This window comes from Pezoporus flaviventris, unplaced genomic scaffold, assembly GCF_033815535.1.
Source record: "Pezoporus flaviventris isolate CSIRO_AGI_PZ_B2104156 unplaced genomic scaffold, CSIRO_AGI_Pfla_v1 ptg000002l, whole genome shotgun sequence".
NCBI classification, from domain to species: Eukaryota; Metazoa; Chordata; class Aves; order Psittaciformes; family Psittacidae; genus Pezoporus; species Pezoporus flaviventris.
The window spans coordinates 59,523,236-59,544,502 of record NW_026892550.1 but is presented as its reverse complement, the minus strand read 5'-3'; the positions used below and the strand labels follow the sequence as shown (position 1 = coordinate 59,544,502).

Here is a 21,267-nt window from a genome sequence, read left to right as displayed (position 1 = left end):
CTTGCTCGAGGAAAACCCAACACCAAGAAGAAGAAGAAAAAAAAAACAAAAACCAACCAAGTCAGTAGCAGTATATCAACTGTGCTGCAATGTCATTTACAGCTACAGAAATTACTTACTAGTTATTTATTACAAGACTTGGCTTCTGCAGCGCACCTGTGAAAGTGCAGAGACTCACTTGGAGATCCTGCACAGTGCTTGGCCATTTCTGGATGCCAAGGACCTGGGGACAGAACTGATTCCCCACAACTGAGAAGGCATGACTTTCAACTCTTACCACTTTTCCCTAGTTTTGTGTCCCTTTTAAGCTCTGACACTAAGCAGTGCACAGAATGAGTATAACTACGCTTTTCAATTTTTAAAACAAAGAGGGTGCAATAAACAAAGTGAAACCCAGCAACGTGTTTCCAAAAATACATGCAAAACTTAGGTAAATAAAGCTCAATGTAGGATTTAATTACGACAGTAGTACTACAGAAAAAGGCTTCTTCTGTCATACATCCATATATTCCTTTACATTTTTACCATATATTCCTTTCTTTAATTTGATTTACTTCTCTGTCAGAATTTGCAGGTGTTACCTCAAGTACACATCAACTTGTTTGATAATAGCTATTATTTGACCAAAGAAAGGATGATCTAAAAGCTGACTAATTTACACAGAGCTCAGAGGGGTAGCAATATTAAGGTACATGAAGTAAAGGGATTTAATTCAAGCAAGTGCTGTTATGTGTTACACAAAATGCACACGAACAGACACACACATTCCCACAACCCATTTGGATAACAACAGGCTTTAGCGTACGAGTGTATCATACTGAAAAGCGACCGCACAGTCACAGTGCCAACTCCACTCTTGCTACTGAGTTCAAGAGACTCCACCGTTCAAAAGAGTGACCAGTTCAACTCTTAAATTGCACAAAGCAACAAAGTTAATTTATTGGCAAAGATGCACTTTGGTGTCAGGTACAGGGCCTTTCACAGTAGCTATACATTCCTTATTAGAGGGAATATTTATGCAAGGCCTCCATATTAGAAGAATAAGTAGAAGACGTAGTAAGATATCAATCTCTACCTTAGGAAAAAGTTTCATCATCCTGAACCATGAAGCAAAGCATAGTAGCCTCTTGCTAGTACTTCTCTCATGCGGGTATTACAGGGGTGACTTTTGTCTTTTTTTTAAGGTCACTTTTTAGCAATACTAAAGCACAAGCAGTGTTTCTAACAAACCCTTGCTGCAATACAGCCAGATGGCAACTCACTTCTCCATTTCTGCACTTACAGAAATTGCTGCACATCAGCTTCATCTTCCAGCACTTTGAACTGTTATTCCTGTATCCACAGGAACATGGCTTTGAAATTTCTCCCAGGCAGTTTTTCAAAGCTATAATCACCAAGAGAAAGCTCCAAAACTAGGTTTTACTGTGCCTCCAGTTTGTTTGAATTGATGGGACCTACAGTCTTTCCAAGAGACTGCCTACAGCTTGCCTTTCAGAGACTATCACTTCCCAGTAGTAGTTCTTCCAGTACCCTCTATCTGAGACATAAGATGGTGCAGAAAACATTCACAACATTCTTGCTATTCAAATTACACCACAGGTGCATCAGGTCTCTGCTGCTGAGATGTACCTTTTAGCAACGTAATTTGTACGTTTGCTACAAAAACATTTGCTAGGATACCAAAGAGTGACAGCCATACTCGAAGAAATCAGGAAAACAGCAGTAAGGATTTCAGACCCAGAGAGCAGCATCTCCACAGAATTAACCTCAACAGAGATATTATTTTCCCTTGCTATGTTTCATATCCATAAGAGACTATGGCATCACCAGTAGACAGGAACACATCAAAAGGAGTTCCAAGAGCTATCCTATCATCAGCAATATTTATTGACTTAGTGTAAAATATTACTGCTTACTTCTAAAGGAACCATCACATTAATCTTTCATGATAACCTGACAACTATGGGAAGTGCATTGTATATGCAAAAGCACAGCACGCAAACATCCCTTTCTATCACAGGGAGCTTAAAACAAAGCAGTATGTCAGACTTCTCTAGCATTATCCCAGATGATGATTATTTCCACATTTCATATCTTATTTTACAAAAGCTCTTAAAAAATATGGCCCCTCCTCCATAGTTATATATTTTCTTTCTGTGTCAAGCTACATAAACAAACATTAGGGCAAATCCTGCATGGAAAAAGGCTTGAGGTGCTATGGGAAAGCACTGGTAACTCCTCCAGCAACCTAGCAAAAAAAGATACAAAAGTTATTTTTTTCCTCATGTATGTCTTCAACAAGCCAAACAATAATCCACATCACAAACACCTCAAGCACTGCTTCCCCTCACCCATCCCTCCTTCCTGAACCTTGAACAGCCACTCAGACAATAGCATATATGCACACAGAAATGCAAAAAGAGAAGAGAGGCCGCAAGAGCAGCCTGCTTTCAGAGTCCAGACAAGCCACTTTAGCTGCATTACAGAGATAAAACAGAGGGAAGCACTTCTGGTGCTAGGTGCCTAACTGAATCTGTTATGCCACCAGTGGAAAGGTGGAGAGGTGGCACTTGCTAGATGCCTGCAAGAGCAGCTGCCTATTCCACAGAGCCTAATCTTCTGCTCCCCTCCAGCACAAGACGTATAACCTGGGACTTTCCAAGAGTGTTGCTTCCCTTGCAAATGTTTATTTCAGTGGTGCCCCAAGATCTCAAATCCAGATACATCATTTTTTAAGGTAACAACCACTTCCATTCAAGTACTAGGTTTCAGTGTTGTGATTTTACTAAAGCATAGAAAAGTACCACAAACAAAAGAGAGTGTTGGAAGAGGCCATCTAACTCAATAATCTCAACATACTTAGGATATATACACTCAACTACTGTGGTATAATGAATAAACATTGGGTGAGTCAGCTCGAATGAACACAAACACAGCCACTTAGCTTATCCCAATTACAAAGTCAAACACCTTAATATAAACCCCTTGTGGTGCACATACTGTCTACTCCCAAACTGACATCACCTACACATTTTGTAGGTAGACTCCACTCCACCATCTAAACCACCAATGCTGTTATTGACAAATCCAGGTACAGCAAGCTAGTAAAAGAAGCTTACGTCAAATGCCTTTCCAAGCGATCCTGAATCCCTGTTAACTGCTTCACCAAACCATTTTTAATAAATTTCACTCCTGCAGCAAGTGATTTAAGTAAGATCCCATTAAATATATATATCTCACTATATGTATTACATTCAAAAGAATATACTTTAAAACTTTATACGCTTCAAGTTGTATCACTTCTATCCCTTCCCTCCCTTATGCAATAATCCAATTCATCTGTCAAGGGAACAAACTAATCAGCTTGACATAATTTTTTCCCTGGAAAATTCATCTTTGTTGGGTGTCTTCCCTTACCTCATTTTCTTCTGTGTGTTTATGAACTGGATCACTACTTTCACTGTTATCCATGTAGCTGGAGGTAAGTCATGCCACAGATGGAGAAAAACTTATCGTGGCCCCATGGACAGCCCAACCAAATCAAACATAGCAAGCTCACGTCTGAAAGGTATATAACCACAGCAGCACTAAACCCAAGCTAATAAGCTCTGCCAGTTCTTGCATGTCCTCAGAACTGGAAGAACAGGATGCACAGAGTGCCAAGGAAGTATTTCCTATGGAAATATCTGAACAGCAGGTCATGATACTAATAAGGCAGTCTTCACAGATTCACAAAACAGTCTGCATTCAACAGTCTGCTTGAAACTAACCACTTGTACACTAAGTCAAGAGGGAGACTAACAAGAGAGGAGATTATCCTTTCATCTTTTTTTTTATTCTCCATAAAGTAGAATATATTAAAAAAAAACCAAAACACACTAAACACAATAGGCTGAAGGGAACAAGGTATTGTCTATTTGAGGAGGAAGGGGGAGAGAAAGAGTATTTCTGCCAGAGCCTCTTGTGGACAATTTTTTTCTTTTTTTTTCCCCATTAATGAATAAAATGCTGGAGACTAAAGAAGCAGCACAGCGCTACAATGAAAGCACTGGTGCTGGAATGCAGATTTCATATGGAAGGATATGCTTTGGGAAGACTTTGTCTTTCTGTGTGCTTTTGTTCAATTAAAAATGATACCTCCCCTTGAAGATTTTACAACTCTCAGTTTTATATCAGATAAGATAAAAAGATGGTGAGAACATATTAATAACTAAAGCTCTCCATAAGAAATGGCATCACTTACATGAAAAGCTGTTATGCTATACACACTTCAGAGAGCAATGCCCACTAGCATTGCCTCGTACTAATGGGTTCCACTGGATCACCTCTTCACTTTCTGTGTCTGTAATGTCCTGCAGCACTTTTTCCACTGTGTTTCTTTTTCCCCCTTTTTGCTCAAAAAAAGTCTATATGTTAGAAGGTTTCATAGAAAAGCTTGGACATTACTCTTTCATAGCCACACCACATGTATCTATGCTTTTAAAGTAATCTACCACCGACTAAATATTCTTTACAGTAAGCAGACAGATTTTAGATTAACTCAACTGCTCCTACGGAAATTCTCTTCTTTGCTTAAGAGCACTTCAACATTCCTACCTCCTCCTCTCCCCCAAACCCTTCACATCAAATTTTACTTGCTACATTCATTTTTCATCAGTGAAACAAAGCACTACTGAATTTGATAATTATAAAAGGTTTTTTACTTCATTAGTTAAGAACTCTATTGCGTGATAAATCCACTTAATCCTCTTCAGGATTTTTTACTAAAAATGTGAAAGTAAACTAGATTGACTATTCTACTTGCAAGAGGCTTCCTCTTGCAGGCCATAATATTTGTAGCAGGACTATACAGCTATGGCGGAAAAACACCGCAAGCAGTGTACCCAGACTGTACATAATCCAAAGAAACTAGGAGATAAAACCAAAATACAAGTTACTCGAGGCAAAAGTAGAGATAACATCACCTTTGTGCAAACGGACTTCTAACCCACCTGTCATTCTACTGAAGAGCAGGGGTATTCTACTCTCAAAGTAAAAATGAGAGACTTGAAAAACTTGAAAAATAATCATGCATTATGATCTCATGTATTATGATCAGTCTCACCTTTTTTTTTTTTTTTTAAGTTATCAATTAAAACCTCCAAGCTTAATGCAGCTTGACTGTGTGCACGAATCACAACACACAGCTTTCTGTGACCACCCAGCTATGTATTTCTACAGCATCTACACAGGTAAACAAGACCCTAGATTTTGTTTGGGTAGAGCAATTTGAAACTGAATGTGTTCTAGTAGTGCCTGAATTAACTCTCTTTCTATGACAAGCAAATGAACTGCTTTACACAGAATTTATTGAAAAGTGTGCCAATTACATTTCAAAAGGCAATTTCTACAAAAGCTCTTAAACATCCACTTCACCAACCTCTACAGCATTCCTGGGATCAGGGCAAACAGCTTCAAGAGAACAGGGCCCATTCCTTTCCGAGGTTTCTCTTCAACACCAAAGTTGTTCTTTCACTAAGTAAAGGAAAAGGGAAAAATATTAGAATACAAATGTGACAATAAAATCAGAGCTTTGCCATTTTGAAATACAAGAGAGACAAGAGAGTCATTCATATGAAAACTGGACTTTCACAAACCTAAGAAATCTTTTAAATAGCTCCTGGAAAAGGAGCTGTAGCAAACTGGAAATTGATATTAGAAATAGAAGTTATCTTTCCAATTAAATCATACTTACTGAGAGCACAGGAACCGCTAAAAGAGTTACTATGAAGTGCAAACCCAGTAATTAATGCACTGACAGCTTGTGATCACCAAGAGCATCCCTCCAAGAAACTAGGTGATTTCTCATCATTACAGCAGGGGAATAAGAACCAAGCTCCATTGACCCTAATGCAGCTTAGCAACTGTGAAGCTACTGAACATGCCCAGCTTTCCCTTGGCCTCTCCCCTAGGGTTTTTTTTCTTTTTTCTTCAGAGTTATAAAATGCTGATCTTAGAATTTGCAAGTGGACACACACAAGCCAACAAGGGGCACCGAGTCTAAGCTCACTTCAGCACAACTCCATGAATCCATCACAAGATTCTCCAGCTAGCCCAAGAGAGATGGCAGGTAATAGGACCAGCACTGTTGAACCTGGCAAACAACTAGGTACCTTGGTGAAATGCTGCACCTTGGTTAATTAGCCATGAGATAGCACAATATTATTTTACTTCTGATTCCCAGTCAGTCCCATTCAGCGCAAGTAGTTCAGGTGTTCCTACATTGCAGTGCACTACACAGTACAGGCATGCCTAAAGCAACTGGGAAAACTTTACAATACCATTCACATTGCTTGTTGGTTTATTATTTTGTACATCAAAGGAGCTGAGAAGATTGGGGGGGGGGGGGGGGGGGGGGGGGGGAGGGGAAATCAACAGAGGTCAATAAAAGGAGCACAATTTCAGGTTCCCGAAAAGGGCTTTGTGAGAGAGATGGGCTTAATGCCACAAACTTGCTCAGAGAGATGTTGCAGCGCTTAGTAACAATATACCATTTTGGCATAAGGTTGTATGCACTACAAAGTAACTTGCTGGCAAGTGCAGGAGTTCAGTGTTAATAGCTAAAGCTGAAGTTTGCTTCTAACTCCATCCATCATTACCATAAAAACCTCTGCTACTCCGAGGACAGGGAAGGCAAGTCAATTTGGGACTCCCGGGAGTTTTTAAACTGTGTTCATTTTGTTGTTAGGACTAAGGGCCCTTGCCTGTTAAATGAAGCCTGCTTTTAGAAGAAATACTTCTACTTTAATCTAGGAAATTGATAAAAGCATCTGAGCAACGAACTAGGAAAATATACCAACGCCTCCCACTACGCAGGGTGATGAGCTAGTGAGTTTAATTTCCAGAGGAATCCATCCATTCAGGCACTTCATGCTCTCACTCCACTAGCATTCTCAACAGCACCTTTGCTGCTACAACTCACCTACCTCTCCTACCCACAGGCATGCACTTACAATTACTTTCTCAGGAGATCAGCTGCAGCAACCCATCTGCAGTGGTTACCATAACTAAAATACACTAGACAAACTCAGACCAGCAGATACTCTAGAATGCCACCTCATGTGTGTCGCTGCATCCATGCCCATGATGTATGCAGTATCTTAGATACTTCCTTGCCACTGCAAAGTCCAGGTTCACACTAGGCCTGTGCAACATATTGCAGACCCATGCTGCCATGGAGAATCATCAAGCCCAGAGAATCACCCTACAGTATCCTCGCCTTATTCAACATGACATGCCTGTGAAAAGCCTTTATACTCTGCTTCTAGCCATCTCATCTCCCCTCACTTTCACCTTATTGTCATGCAATTGTTCATGGGGAAAAATAAATGCTGAAAACAAAACCCTTCCTCTTCATGCTTGAGGAAAAGATTTAAGTTTTGCAAACAATCAAGACTCAAATTTACCTTTTCTAGAAGATTTCTTAGGGCATTCACCCTCTCTCCACATAAACTAGGTTCCTGACCCTCCGCAGGGACAGTGTACCTCCTGGTGGTACACAGGCACATAAACAACTCTCCATGGCTGCGCTGCCTTACATCCCTACTCATCTCTGTCCCCTGAAAGGATGCAGAAGGGAATGTCAGCTCACCCTCAGACTGCACCTTTCCAGATACGCGGCAAGAAGACATGCAGCACCTTGCTCTTTTGCCAATGCCTTTCCCATTTGCAGATCCCACACTATCCAGAGGCTGCTGAAACCAATAACGGAAAAGAGGCACAGCAAAAAAAACAAACTACCGATTTCATATTATGTGCCTTTTCATGACTATTTCAAAAGCACATCAAGGATCAAATGACCTCATGAACAAGTAAATGACAAGTAACAAAGAGTTGCCATGTTTCCACTTGCTGTGCAGAACAAATACCTTCCCAATTTCTCATCCATCTGCACTGATATACAGAGGTAGTATGTGATTCAGCAGACGCCAGCACAACTGAGAAGTCACACTTCTGGCTCCCAGCTCTGAGTCACTTTGTTTCATGACCCATTGGTGAACTCTGGCTGCAGCCACATCTACTATTTTCCAGAAATCAAGAGTCATGCAAAAAACAAGTTTCAGTCACCAAAACCACCTCCACTCATGGCTTACCTAAAGCTCCCAGCGGCACTGAAGGGCTTACTTTGTTTCAAAGAGTTAGAACATATCATTTGCAACTATTTTTTCAAAACATAATATCAGGGTGGCCAGCTTGAGCATGACCAATAAAACCATCAGTGACAGTTCACAGTAGTTACTATCAAGTTCAGAAGACATTTTCTTTCCCAGACAAGTCCCAGTCTACAGGCATTTCTTGAAGAGTTGCCTGTAATAATTCCATAAGAGTAAAAACTATTTTCCCATCAGATGAATAAAAGCTTTTAACTGCTAAATATACTGGGTCAGAATATGTTTTATAATAAAAGCTTTTTTTTATTATTACAACCATATTTTTGTAAAGATAAACTTGGACTACTGCTTATCCAAACATTCTTCTTCAGAACTGGTAAGTTTAAATCAATTTCTAATAATATGTATTATTAAATTAATTACCTAGTAATACGTATGATTTGAATAATTTATCTTAGCTGTCATTACTTCTTCGTCCTTGTCATTTAAATAATTTGCTTGCTGTGACATAAAGCATTAGCACTTCTGCATCCCAACAGGCATTCCAGAAGTTTTAGTTCGGTCTCTATTTTGACTGAGTATTTTAGGCACTGTTTCTAGAGCTTAACAAATCAAATGGAATTTGACTGCTACCCTCACCAGACATTCTACAAAAAGTGCTGAATAACAAATCTCAGCAATCATAAACCACTTGGTTCCTGTAAAGAAGCAATTCGATAAAGTAACACCATAAAATCCATGTTTTTATACATCTCATTTCAGAAAAAGAAATACTAATGTTACGTAGACTGTCAACTTAACTGCGCTCCCCTTGTTTAAAATATTATGCAAGTATTCCTCTGTGTATAAACTAAGCTTATCAAGTTTACACATACCATACTTATGCCATCAATAAAAAAATGAAAGCCCTAAAATTGCATCAGGTTTCTTCTGTGCTTCACAAAATAGATATTCAACAGAAACCTGTTCAGACCTAACCAGCCATTTTCCTAGCTGTGTCTGTGTTTTGCAAAATTACAAAAAATTCATACGTTATATCAGAGAGAAATTAAGAAAGACACTACATACAAACAAAATGCACATCAATGGGAGCTGAACAAGGCATTCATGTTGAAGCTCAAAACACTTGTTGCTAGGAATTAGAGTAACTGAGTGCTAGTCCTTCAGCCTGAAAGAAATAAAATCCTGCTTCTCACTGAAAGAAATCAAAGGGATCATAAACACTGGCATAAAAATCATAAACATCACAAACACTGCAGCTGGGTCAGAGCAATCCCAGACACAGCTACAGGTTGGGCAGAGAAGAGATTCAGAGCAGCCCTGCGGAGAAGGACTTGGGGGTATTAGTCAATGAGAAAATGAACGAGCCAGCAGTGTGCTCTGGCAGCCCATAAAGCCAACCGTATCCTGGGCTGCATCAAAAGGAGCATGACCAGCAGGTCAAAGGAGGTGATCCTGCCCCTCTACTCTGCTCTTGTGAGACCTCACCTGGAGTATTGTGTGCAGTTCTGGTGTCTTCAACACAAAAAGGACATGGAACTGTTGGAACAAGTCCAGAGGAGGCCACGAGGATGATCAGGGGACTGGAGCACCTCCCGTATGAAGATAGGCTGAGAAAGTTGGGGCTGTTCAGCCTGGAGAAGAGAAGGCTGTGTGGAGACCTCATAGCAGCTTTCCAGTATCTGAAGGGGGGCTATAGGGATGCTGGGGAGGGCCACTTCATCAGGGACTGTAGTGATAGGACAAGGGGTAACGGGTTAAAACTTAAACAGGGGAAGTTTAGACTGAATATAAGGAAGAAGTTATTTACTGTGAGGGTGGTGAGGCACTGGAATGGGTTGCTCAGGGAGGTTGTGAATGCTCCATCCCTGGCAGTGCTCAAGCCCAGGTCAGACAGAGCTTTGGGTGAGATGGTTTAGTGTGAGGTGTCCCTGCCCATGGCAGGGGGGTTGGAACTAGATGATCTTAAGGTCCTTTCCAACCCTAACGTTTCTATGATTCTATGATTATGTGACCAAGCCCAATTTCTACCTCTTCTAGTAAAGATGTGTGCTTAGCACACGTTCTATAGATCACTGGTGCACTATGAAGGACAGATGTGGCAAGAGGTCAGTACCACATACCAGCAGGAGCTGGTATCTTAATTCAAGCTGTCTTCAATGATGAAAAAAAGGTTGGGTAGCAATGTATTTATGCTGTACACAGAATTTGAAAGAAGGAACGCAAATGGGGATAACACCTTGTCTAAGTATGTGCAGATATTTTAATATCAGGATCAGGTGGAAAGAGATTCTCTCTGATAAAGAAGACAACCTGAAAAGCCCACAGAAAGGTCAGCCTCATTTGTGGGGAAAAAAAAACCCAAATCAAACAAAAGTCCCAAACCAAACAGGTTTGACTTCCTTCAAAACCCTCTTTCTTTACCATTTCTTGTTCACTACTTCTGCTAAACCAAGTTCTAGCATTATAAACCTGAATGCAGGGACAAGAAAAGCTACTACATCTGTTTTCTTCAGTAAAGTTCACAACTCCAGCAACCTGGTGCTTTTTTCTAATCCCAAGTAATATTGGATTCCTTTGTGTTTTGTTTTTAAATCCAACTTCATTCACGTCATACTTCCAAGTGAAGACTCCATTAACCTCCTCATGCTCAAGAAAGACGACAAAGGAAATAATAAGACACACACTTCACCTCCTCATAGATCAATCCTAGAGGTTTACAGTAGAAAACACCAAAAATTACACACACAAGTCTAACAACACCTGTCATCACAGACTGCTTAAAAAATTTTCACCATTACTCCATCCATCTTCAACCTAAAACAGAACATGACCATCCATAACTCTGTTCTTGCCATCCCCAAAAGAAAGTGTTACACAGCTTGAAAAGCAACATTAGAAGGATGATACCAGTGGGGAGCAGAGAGGAAACACCACCTCAACTTAAACACAACTCTCTGGAGGTGGAGGGGGAATATATTATATGTAGTGATCTTAATTACAAATGTCTCTGCTTTATGACTATTTAAGAAATCGTAAGTTCTGCACTGATGATGTCCTGTTTCCAGGCTCCAGAAATGCATGTAAAATCAGATAATTATTTTAACCAGATGAAACCTCTAAATCACTGTGAATTCTTTAGCTTATACTCCAAACAAGGGGGGGGGGGGGGGGGGGGGGAGAGAGGGGGAGGAGGGAGGGAGGAAGAGAGAATGGAGAAGGAAAGTGGAAGCTATCCCCCTGTGTGAGACATGTCAACTTCCTACACCACTCTCAAGATGTAGATACATTTTGAGATTTCACACTCAACACCAAAGGGGAGAACCTCCACAAAAGGGGTCATAATGACAGATCTTTACACCTACCTTACTAGATACAACTCTTTTAAACATTGCTCTTTTCCACTTAAGTCATCGGAGATCTGAAAGCAACCAAACTACAGAACCCTGGGCAGATGATTTCTCAGGCACCAGCACTCCTATGCCCTTCAGACAATAGTCCCCTCTTAAACATTCTAGTCTTTAATGCGCTGCATTTCAGACAGATTCTTCTCAACACTGCATATATATCATTCCAGTGCTTTGATAAGTGCCAGCTAGGCAAATAAAAGAACAATAAAAAGGAGACCACTCTAGAGAAACTGTTCAAGCTGCAGCTGCATTCACATATTGTTCAGAAGCATCCTGTACTCAGAGAGGCAGAACACCAAAAAAAAACTTCAACAATTCAACATTGGATAGAACTTAAAAGCGAGGAAAGTTTAACACCAGCAACACCTTGAGTCGTTGTTGTTGTCTTCTAAATGTTGTTTCCTTGTCTTCTAAAGCAAGACAATGAAAGTCAAGGAAATAAATCCAGTTTCATTTACTTCAGGCAAGCTTTGTTGGAAAGCCCAAGTCTTACTTCAGTGTTACTGCAGTCATTTGTAAGAGTCAGGAAGACTCAACACAACCCCTGATCTCTATATCACTGGAAAAAAGAAGTGCTCCATAAACTGTGCATTTATGTGAAATAAAGGCCAAAATCAGACTGAAAAAGGAACAAGAAAATTGTCACACATGCTTGATGTTACTTCGCTCTTTAATTACTTCCTAATTAAATTTGCATGCTTTGATAATATCTACTGTTATAAGTTGATGCTCCAAATGGAAATAAATGCTAATTCCCCCTCCAAATGAACCATCATAACCATGCACATTTAAATAGATTAGTAAAATTTATTTCAAGTTGTCTTCAGAATATTCAGGTGCATTAATCCACAATCACACATAAACAGTCTTCTGCTCTTAACAGCAAAAAAGAGCGCTTCTTGTAGAAATAAATCACAATCTGTCAGCATTAAACTCAAGATGCTTCCTACATAGATGTGCTGACTTGCAGATCACCTATGACAAAAAAATTCATGAATTAAATTGCTTGATAAGAAGCATTATTTTTTTACATAGAGGTTTTCAAATTAAGCAATTGGGTCTTAATGGTATAGCACTATGATTCTTGTCACAGAAATACTGGATGTTGTATACATGTTAAGTACAGAATGATATAGGCTGGAAGGTATCTATGAAGGTTGCATGGCCTAACCTTTGCTCAGCACAGGGTCAGCTTCATCAGGTTGCTCAGAGCTAGGTGAATTCTGAGCATGTGCAAAGGTATAAATCACATTACTTCTTTGAGATACCAGCTCCAGTGTTTGACTACCTTCATGGTGTGAATTTTCATCCTAGCTGTAATTTACCTTGTTGCTGCTTGTGTCCAGTGCCTCTTATTTTATCCCTGTGCACCTCCAAAATGATAAGGATAGTCAAGCTTTCTACAGTGGTCATCTCTTCTAAACCAAAGATGAGTGACCACATACATACTTTGTAAGTTGATCAAATACAAAAAGACAGGGCCCTTACTCAGATCAGTCTAAACCACATTCAAATAGTGAGTCTGTCTTATTAATACAAGCTATTATTCCATTTATGGAAGAAGAAAATAAACCATCATGAACACATGCAACATTTTACTTCATTAAGTTGGAAACAAAAACTAGAATTCTCTGATTATTTCGGGAAGCTAATGCCTTGCTAGTCCTTTAGCTCACCACAGGAATTAATAAAACTCTCTGGATACAGAGACAAACCCTGATTATCTAAATCACTGGTATCTAAAATTCTGAAATCCAAAGGTCAGCTGCATCCCTGGAGAACAGATGCTCTGGCACTCCTAAGAACAGATCTGCTACCTTGATGTTATTTGGAGGCTTGCAACACAATTTTAAGTACTATGTCCAACTGCCTCGGCAGGGGGGAGACAGTTATTTGTTTCTTTTATTAAGTGTGTAAATTGTTCCAAATAATACACTGAAAAGTAAAGATTTTTCCCTCTTAATTAGTATCTACATGCTAGCTTGCTCAATATAGCTACACTCACTTACGTTATATTGCATAATGTGATCAATATATCACTATGCTATCCCTGCCATTAATTCCAAGCTCCTATTCATTTGTATCTACTTTAATTAAGCACAAAGTTACAGTTTCCTAACAAGGGCTGAAGGCTGACCTATATTAAAAGGCGCCACAGGCTATTGGCAAACCAAAGATGAAGCCAGCCTTTTCATAGCACTGCATGACAGGAGGATGAGAAACAACAGCCATACACTGATAAAAGAGAAGTTCAGACTGCATATAGAGAGAAGCTTTTTTACCCCTATTGAGGACAGAGCGGCACTTGGAATAGGGCCCAAAGAGGCTGTGCTGTCTCCAGCCATGGAGGTTTTCAAGACATGACAGGATCAAGCCCAGTGCAACTTGGTCCCATCTCACAACTGGTCTGGCTGTGAGCAGGAGTTTGGACTATAGGCCTGCTGAGGTGTCTTCCAACCAGAGAGATCTGGAGAGATTCTTTTCCCCACTGTCACATATATAGTGAGTCTTAATATCAGCATCCCACTCTTAACATTTAAAGTGCAAAGTCAGTTGACTTACTGCTCTGCTTTCCCAAATCTCTGAACTGTATGGATGCTTTTAATTCTGTTCAACAGCCTTCAGCTTCCTGCCTATTCCACTGCTTTACAACAGGGAAGGTAACCTTTCCACCAGTGGACACAATTTTCTCCCTGGGTGTCTGCTTAGGGGCCAGAGTAACAGTTATTAAGTCTGCAGTGAATGAAAAACAGGAGGAAAAGAACAGAAAGCAGACATACTATAGGATATATTGGGCAAAGGACAGGCCTTCCCAAGCATACAGACCTCCTGACTAGCAGAATCTTTCGTATTTGACTCACCTCCAGCCCTAGAAGATCCAAGCAGGTTCCTCAAGAGCCATTTCAGATGCCAAGTTCTGCAGTACATTGAGTCCTGTGACAAGCTTTTCTGCAGAACCCCAGTGTGCGGGCAACATTTTGACCTGCACTAAGAATCATTCCTTAACAAGGGCATGGCGACATTTTAGTGGTCCTACCTGGAGTCAGTTCCAGGGTACTGGCCTGGTGAGCTGCCTTTGACAACAGCACAGCTTTTTTCATGGTTTTGTACTTCAGCTAACATTTTCATAAGGGCAAGAGCCAGCCTTGCAAAAAGTTGCATCTGTGAATCTGTGTTTTTGTCCATCTGCAACATCAGGAGATTACCCCACAGATAATGAAGAGGAAGCTATGCTTTCTGGCCAGCAGGTCTAGTCTACACATACCTTCTCAACAGTGTCCTCCAGCCAAAAGCTTAGAACAAGGCTTCACAACATGCAGAGCACCAAGCCACTCACTCGGTGTGTGTGACTGAAAGGAAAATTCGGGCAGCAGGCAAAGAGGAAGTAGCCCTCCAAGTAACTGGCGAGCCAGGCTGCACACATTTCCCACCAGTCTCCCTGCCCTGGGTTTTAGGCAGCGTGCTGTGCAGCAAGCGTCCAGGTATTCCCAGGAATCAAGAGAAACAGACTTGCAGGAGGTTTCATTTCTTGGCATTCAGCAAGCTATTTCCATTCTACAAGAACTCTTTGCTGTTCGATGGCATGGGACTCAAACCCTTGAAACACATGTATGCCAATAAACTGTTTCCCTACTGCTAAATTAAATGTTACTGTTCTCAGAAGGTCTCTAGGACACATTTTTTTTTTGCTAGGGAATTTTGCCAGCTGAGACAGAATTAAGTCAATAAGCAGCCCGACCACCAAAAGTACAGATCAGTATATAATTAAATGTTCATGAATATCCTAAAGATACTGCTCAACACTGAACTGAACAAATCAAGGGTGGTGATATACAGAAATCGTAACAATAAAAGTTTACTTTTTAATTCTATTGTACACTACACCAGGAATCTTCAGCTCCTGGAATCTGTTTCCAAAGCACATACACAGCTATAAAACATCTTTGTAGCTGTTGTGGTGCTAGCCATTCCACCACAATTTGCAACCTTCACCTGTCAGAAGAGTGCTGCAGAATTCAGATTCTCATCTCGCAGAAGTCTTTTTACTTAGTTGCTCAAACTCCCACCTGTAGCACTGTTCATCCTCTGTGAATTTGCAAGGCTAGCATATACTCATACAGCTCTGTCCAAGTAATTTCTAACTTAACTGAAGTAACATGGCACATCAGAAAAGGAACATAAAGACAACAATTTCCATGAATGCCTGATTTACTGCACAGTTTACTAGCTTCTGTTGGTAAATGAGATGATGCTTCATACCAGTACATTCAGCTACACTAAACTACTACCACCATCCTGATAGATTAGGCCTTCTGAATATTGTTCAAGATTATTTACCATGTTTCTGGGATAGCTTGTTGTGCTGACTGCCTGCAACATCCTCGCAGCTATGGGTTCTGCCTTCTTGGCAGCTGCTGCAGACCTCATTCTGAATCAAATTTTGCCTGTCTTGATCAGTTTAATTCAAGTGTTAGGAATAAAATTTTTAATATCCCAACAAACACCAACAGACTGAAACAACAGTGAATATTCCAGTAATTGTTTCAGCCTGCAACGTGAAATAAAGCATGTCCAGAGTAAAAAGTCATCTTTTTATTTAGTGACACTCAAGTTCAACAGAAGAGCTCACACAGATATTTGGGGGGGCAGGCGGGAGGAGGAATGTCAGATTTCATCCTGCAGCTCATCATTGGCCCTTAATACACTAAGCTAATTGATTTTTCCTTTTGCTTGGACCAAAGGGAAACTCAGTTACTGCAGATGAAGTCCTAAAAAGAAATAAGTGTCTAAATGCAGTCACTCAAAGTCAGCTGCTGAAATTACGACCATGTACTTCTTCTTTACCAGAAAGTAATACTCAGCAATGGAAACATGCTAGGCTAACTTTCTTGAAAGGACTGTGGAACTGGGAGAGCTCAACAGAACACTCAGCTCATGGGCTTTAATTTGTTCAGGCAGCATCAGTAAATTTTCGTTGTGTGCGTATCTAAAATATTTCCACAGTGGATGTTGTGCTGTTCCATGCACATGAAAAATTCAAACCAACTTTCCTCAGTATGTCCCCAGACAGTCTCTCCTTTCCTCAGTTCATTCATCACCTTTTCTTTTTCTTTCCTCTTTGCTGTTAAATCTGAGACAGAGATCACAGGCCAACAAAGGTATATCATAATACATGCTCCTGATCATTGTTACCTTGAATCCGATTCAGAACACTAAATAATATCCATTCTTATCTCCCAATTAATGTAATAACTTGTTCCAGCAGTCCTAAGAAGTTGAAAGCGGAAGAATGACAATAACAGATTTAGTTTTTAATGTTCTTCTGTCCAAACATGTATTCTACACAAAAAGAACTTGTCCTGCCAAGATTTCAGACATGAAGTCTTTACCCAGAAACATGGGTGAATTAAAGGCTTCCCTTTGAAGTGCAAGGTTTGCAAAAGACTCAGTAGTAAGCATGTTTCAGATTCAGACCATTTGAAACAGTCTGGATTTCAAATGGTCAAAGTTTTAACACACACAGGAAAAGATATATTAAAGACATGGAATAACTTAAGGAAATGTCACTTGCCAACATGAAATTTTAATGTCTCTTCAGTCATCCAGTAACCTCACTATTTGAATCTGTATGGTCAATCATGAAGAAATATCTTGAGAAAAGTACTAATTAGTTTTCCACAGTTATCCAGTTCTCCCTGTTACCATGGGCACAGAATTGTATCTTCATTAGTAAATATTTCTCACGGATTTGTAGTTACTGAGTTTGTTTCTGTCTGGACTTCTGGGTTTTTTTTGGGGGGGCGGGGGGGAAGACAGTTGCTTGGCTTGGTTTGGGATTTTTGCTGATGGAGGGAAAAGGGACAACATTTAGGAAGAGGAATATAGCAGCTACTTGATGATACAGCTTGATCCTTCCTTCTCCTTAACACATTCTTACTCAACTTGCTCCAAATATAATTTGAAAAATCTCTTCTTTCTCTTGCTGTGAGCCACCAACAATGTCATTCTTTTGCAATTTCTGCCTATACTATCCATCTGGAGTATTTACTGAATGAAAAACTCCTAATACTCTCAAAGTAAATGCAATCTAAGTTGCAGTTGTATATATATATATTATATACATTTTAGATATATAAAAATACATATTATATATGTTGCATTCATAGATATATTTATATATAATAATCTGTCACTCTGTCCCAATTATATTTCCTATTGCAAAGTTAAAAGTACTCAAAAATTATGCGCTAGAAATATCACAGTAAATGAGAAAAAAACATGACTTACTAAAAGTATTCATGCATAAGCAAAACATACAAAAGTGATGTCTATGATGAAAATAAAAAGTAAAACCCCCCAGCATAAAATTTCATTACCATTCTGCTACATAAGAAATGAGTAAACATATAGTAAACTGAAAGCTAAAAACCAGTAAGGTATAACAGTTGTCAGTTAACACTATTTAAACTGTTGTTTATTTCTGTTCAGATTTATTTTCAGGGTTGAAAAAATAGTGTCCTTACAGTTAGTTTGAAAAATATCATTACATACACCAGATGACTTTAGATTCCTACCAATTCTGTACAGAAATGTGACATTTGGCTTACTGCCCACATCATTAAAATAATCACAATAAACCAAAGTTCATATGGTGTTATTTTGAAAGGACTGGGCTTTCAACAACACCATCAGATATTTTAGGTTCATTACGACGAAATGAGGAGCACTGCTGAATACTACAAGTTACCAGAATAACCATGTTTAGGAACCTGAGATTTATTTAAACAGAGCTCAAGAAAGGTATCACAGAACTGGGAAACACCATACAAGACTAGTCATCAAGCTTATTGATGTTACCACCTCCCTAGTTTGTAGGGACTTCACTTGTTTGGGTTTTTTAAAGCTTAACCAAGATACTGGAATGTGTGCTTTCCAACTTCCAAACACCATAGATTTTAATTTGCAACCTAGGTCTGTTAGGAGATCTCAAGTTAGAATTAGTTTCTTTAAAGAGACCAAATTCAACAATAATATTTTGTCTTCTTCACAATAAAACATCATTACCTCAGTTCTCTTCCTGATCAAGATCTGAAGTGTAAACAGCGCTTAAACTGTGCGACCGAGTACCACCCTTGATTAAAATTCTTTTCAAGTCTCTCCTCACCAGCTAATGCAAGTGAGATTTACTGTTGTAAGAGTAAGGTGCAATGAACAGACTAGTTTTAAGTCTTTCTAAGAGAATTAACATTTCACAGACATGTCCTTAGTTACACAGAAAATCAAGACAGCACTTAATAGGGGAGACATTACAAATTGATCAAGAAATACAAGAACATTAGTGCACTTGATCTGCTGTTCATTTCCAGCGTGTTCCTAACACCGTTGTAAATTGGTACCAACCCTTACCTACAACTTGGTAGAAGCACATTAACATTTTCCACTGCCTTCAACAGAAAATAAACTCTCCAATAACCTAACTCAACAGTGCACTAAGGCTCAAAAAGAAAAGGGGAGATTTAGGCAACTGTAATTTGGAAAAGAAACCTTATCTTTTCTCTGAAGCAGCAAAGAAACATCCTCCTGCTATATTGTTTAATTTCTAAGATTTCTAACTCAACTGCCAAGTATTTTGGAAACCAGGAGTAAGAAAAAAAAAAACCAACAAAACCTTTTTAAGTTACTAATTCATACAGGACTTTTTTAAACAGAATACACCCAGAACATTACACCCAGAAAGTCACATGCTAAATAATGCATATATTCACTGAAACTGCTAAAAGCAGCTAAATCCTTCTTAACGATTTTATCATTTAACACTAAATGAATCAATCGAAAGAACCACATGTACAAAGCAGATATGCAGGCAAACAATAAACACTCCATGAACACAGTGATTAAAATAATCGCCCTTTTTCCTGCAGCAGCCAGGACAGACATAAATTCCTTACCAATCACTCTACTATGTATTTTTAAAGAATCACTATTATTTTGGAATTCATATATGTTCTTGGGCAAATTCCTGAACTAACAGGTTTGTATTTCAAAAGCATCTGGCATACTTCTCAAGTCCAGGTTCACTGAATTCCATTTCACTGTCCCTCAAGTGTTTGTTCTGGAATCTGGAAATACCACATACACAAATATGACACAACATGCCTTATGCAGGGTCATAACCTGATGTTTTCCAAACTAAGTCTTTTGAGGCAGGTCTTCTCTGGCCCTTACAAGTTAGCTAGTAAGTTACAGACTGATTTCCAAATCATTTCCTTCCATTATTTTAAAACAAAACAAACCAACCAACCAAAAACATACAAAAACCAAATAACCAACAAAAAAAAAACCCAAAACCCCACACACCCATTTCATGGTGAGAGGTAGGTTCCCAAAAGGCACTGAAATCAAGCCTCAGACCTGAAATTCCGAGGTCACTGAGAAGAGCTCTGTGATTAGGACTACAGAAGACGTCAGCTGAAAAGGTCTGAAGAGCAATTTCAAATTTCTCAGTTAAGTTATGGGCCTTACACAAGCGCTACTTTTAGAAACTCTACTTAGACCAGGGGATCACTGCCAGCATGGTGACAAAGAGCTAGCCATGATGTCTAGCAGTTTTGTTAGGTTTGAGGGTATTTTGCAGAAAAAACTTTGCAATCCTTCCTAACCTCATCATTACTTTCTGGACTTCTCCAGTATCAGGAGTTCTAATAAAGTACAACACCATTCATAGTGCAAGATCTGTGGGGCTGAGGTATGAGCTCCAGCAGATTCTTCACCACCAACAGAAATATTCAAATAACACAGTGACAAACATAGCTGTCTGAATTAAACACGCATAGCTGGGCTAGGGTTTGAGAAACACAATATTTTCTAAGCTAGAACCCAATGTTCTCACCATGAGAAATTTGGTGGGGAGGGGAGAGACATGAGTAGATACGATTAAAGTATTAGCATTACACATTCAGTCTTTTGGTTGAGAGAATGTCTTCTGTGCCCCTGGTCTATCTAAAGCAAACTGAGGCATAGATGATGTCCGTGAAGGAAAAGAAATTCCAACCAAAATAGCCCAGATGATGGTACTTTTACAAATCCTAAGACAACTTACCATCTCCCACATACCTGATCCACAGTACAGTCACCAGCAGCAAGAAAATGCATCCTTTGTCTTCCCTATAACTTGTTTAGAATAAGACTCACAAACTAAGGACCGACCTTAAACACTTCTCCCCAGTTAATTTCCTGATACAGGACACTAAGCACTACAACCTATTTATGACTGATAAACACCACATTTGACACAGAAACACAAGCAGAGCTATCATGGACCAACTATTATTTCTCCTCTACTTGGACTTGTATATGCTATGCTCAGTTCCCCTGTAAGCAGAGAACAGCGTTGCAGTCTAAGAGTCCACCATCTCTTGTCCCATCACCCAGTACCGTACAGGCAGGCTTCAGAATGTTTATCACAGATAAAAACAGCCTATCTACTATCACTTAAGCTCACAGGAAGCCATGTAACGTGAAATGGAAAGAGCATGACAAAAAACTGTGAACTGAAAATGAATAGGGTAAGATGTACAGCATTTTTACACTGTATCAACTGCCTTTATTGCACTGCAGTGAGATCACTTGGCTGTAAAAGCATGAAATTTACAACTACCTCATCTTATACATAGAAGTACTATATTTTATTTTGTGATGGGGTTGGA

At 39.5% G+C, this 21,267-nt stretch overlaps 1 protein-coding gene across 3 annotated transcripts in view; it reads right to left on the bottom strand.

The window, feature by feature from the left end:
• Positions 1-21,267, bottom strand: part of WDFY3 (WD repeat and FYVE domain containing 3) — a 171,601-nt gene that overhangs the window by 130,433 nt on the left and 19,901 nt on the right. Inside the window, exons 2-3 of one of the 3 annotated variants that reach the window (XM_061440880.1) lie at positions 19,621-19,680; positions 5,420-5,514 (exon numbers count right to left, since the gene is read on the bottom strand). The exons of 1 other annotated variant lie outside the window; for it this stretch is intronic. The gene's annotated coding sequence lies outside the window, so the exon portion shown is untranslated. The remainder of the gene's footprint in view (positions 1-5,419; positions 5,515-19,620; positions 19,681-21,267) is intronic. One more of the 3 variants, XM_061480382.1, reaches the window with a different exon arrangement.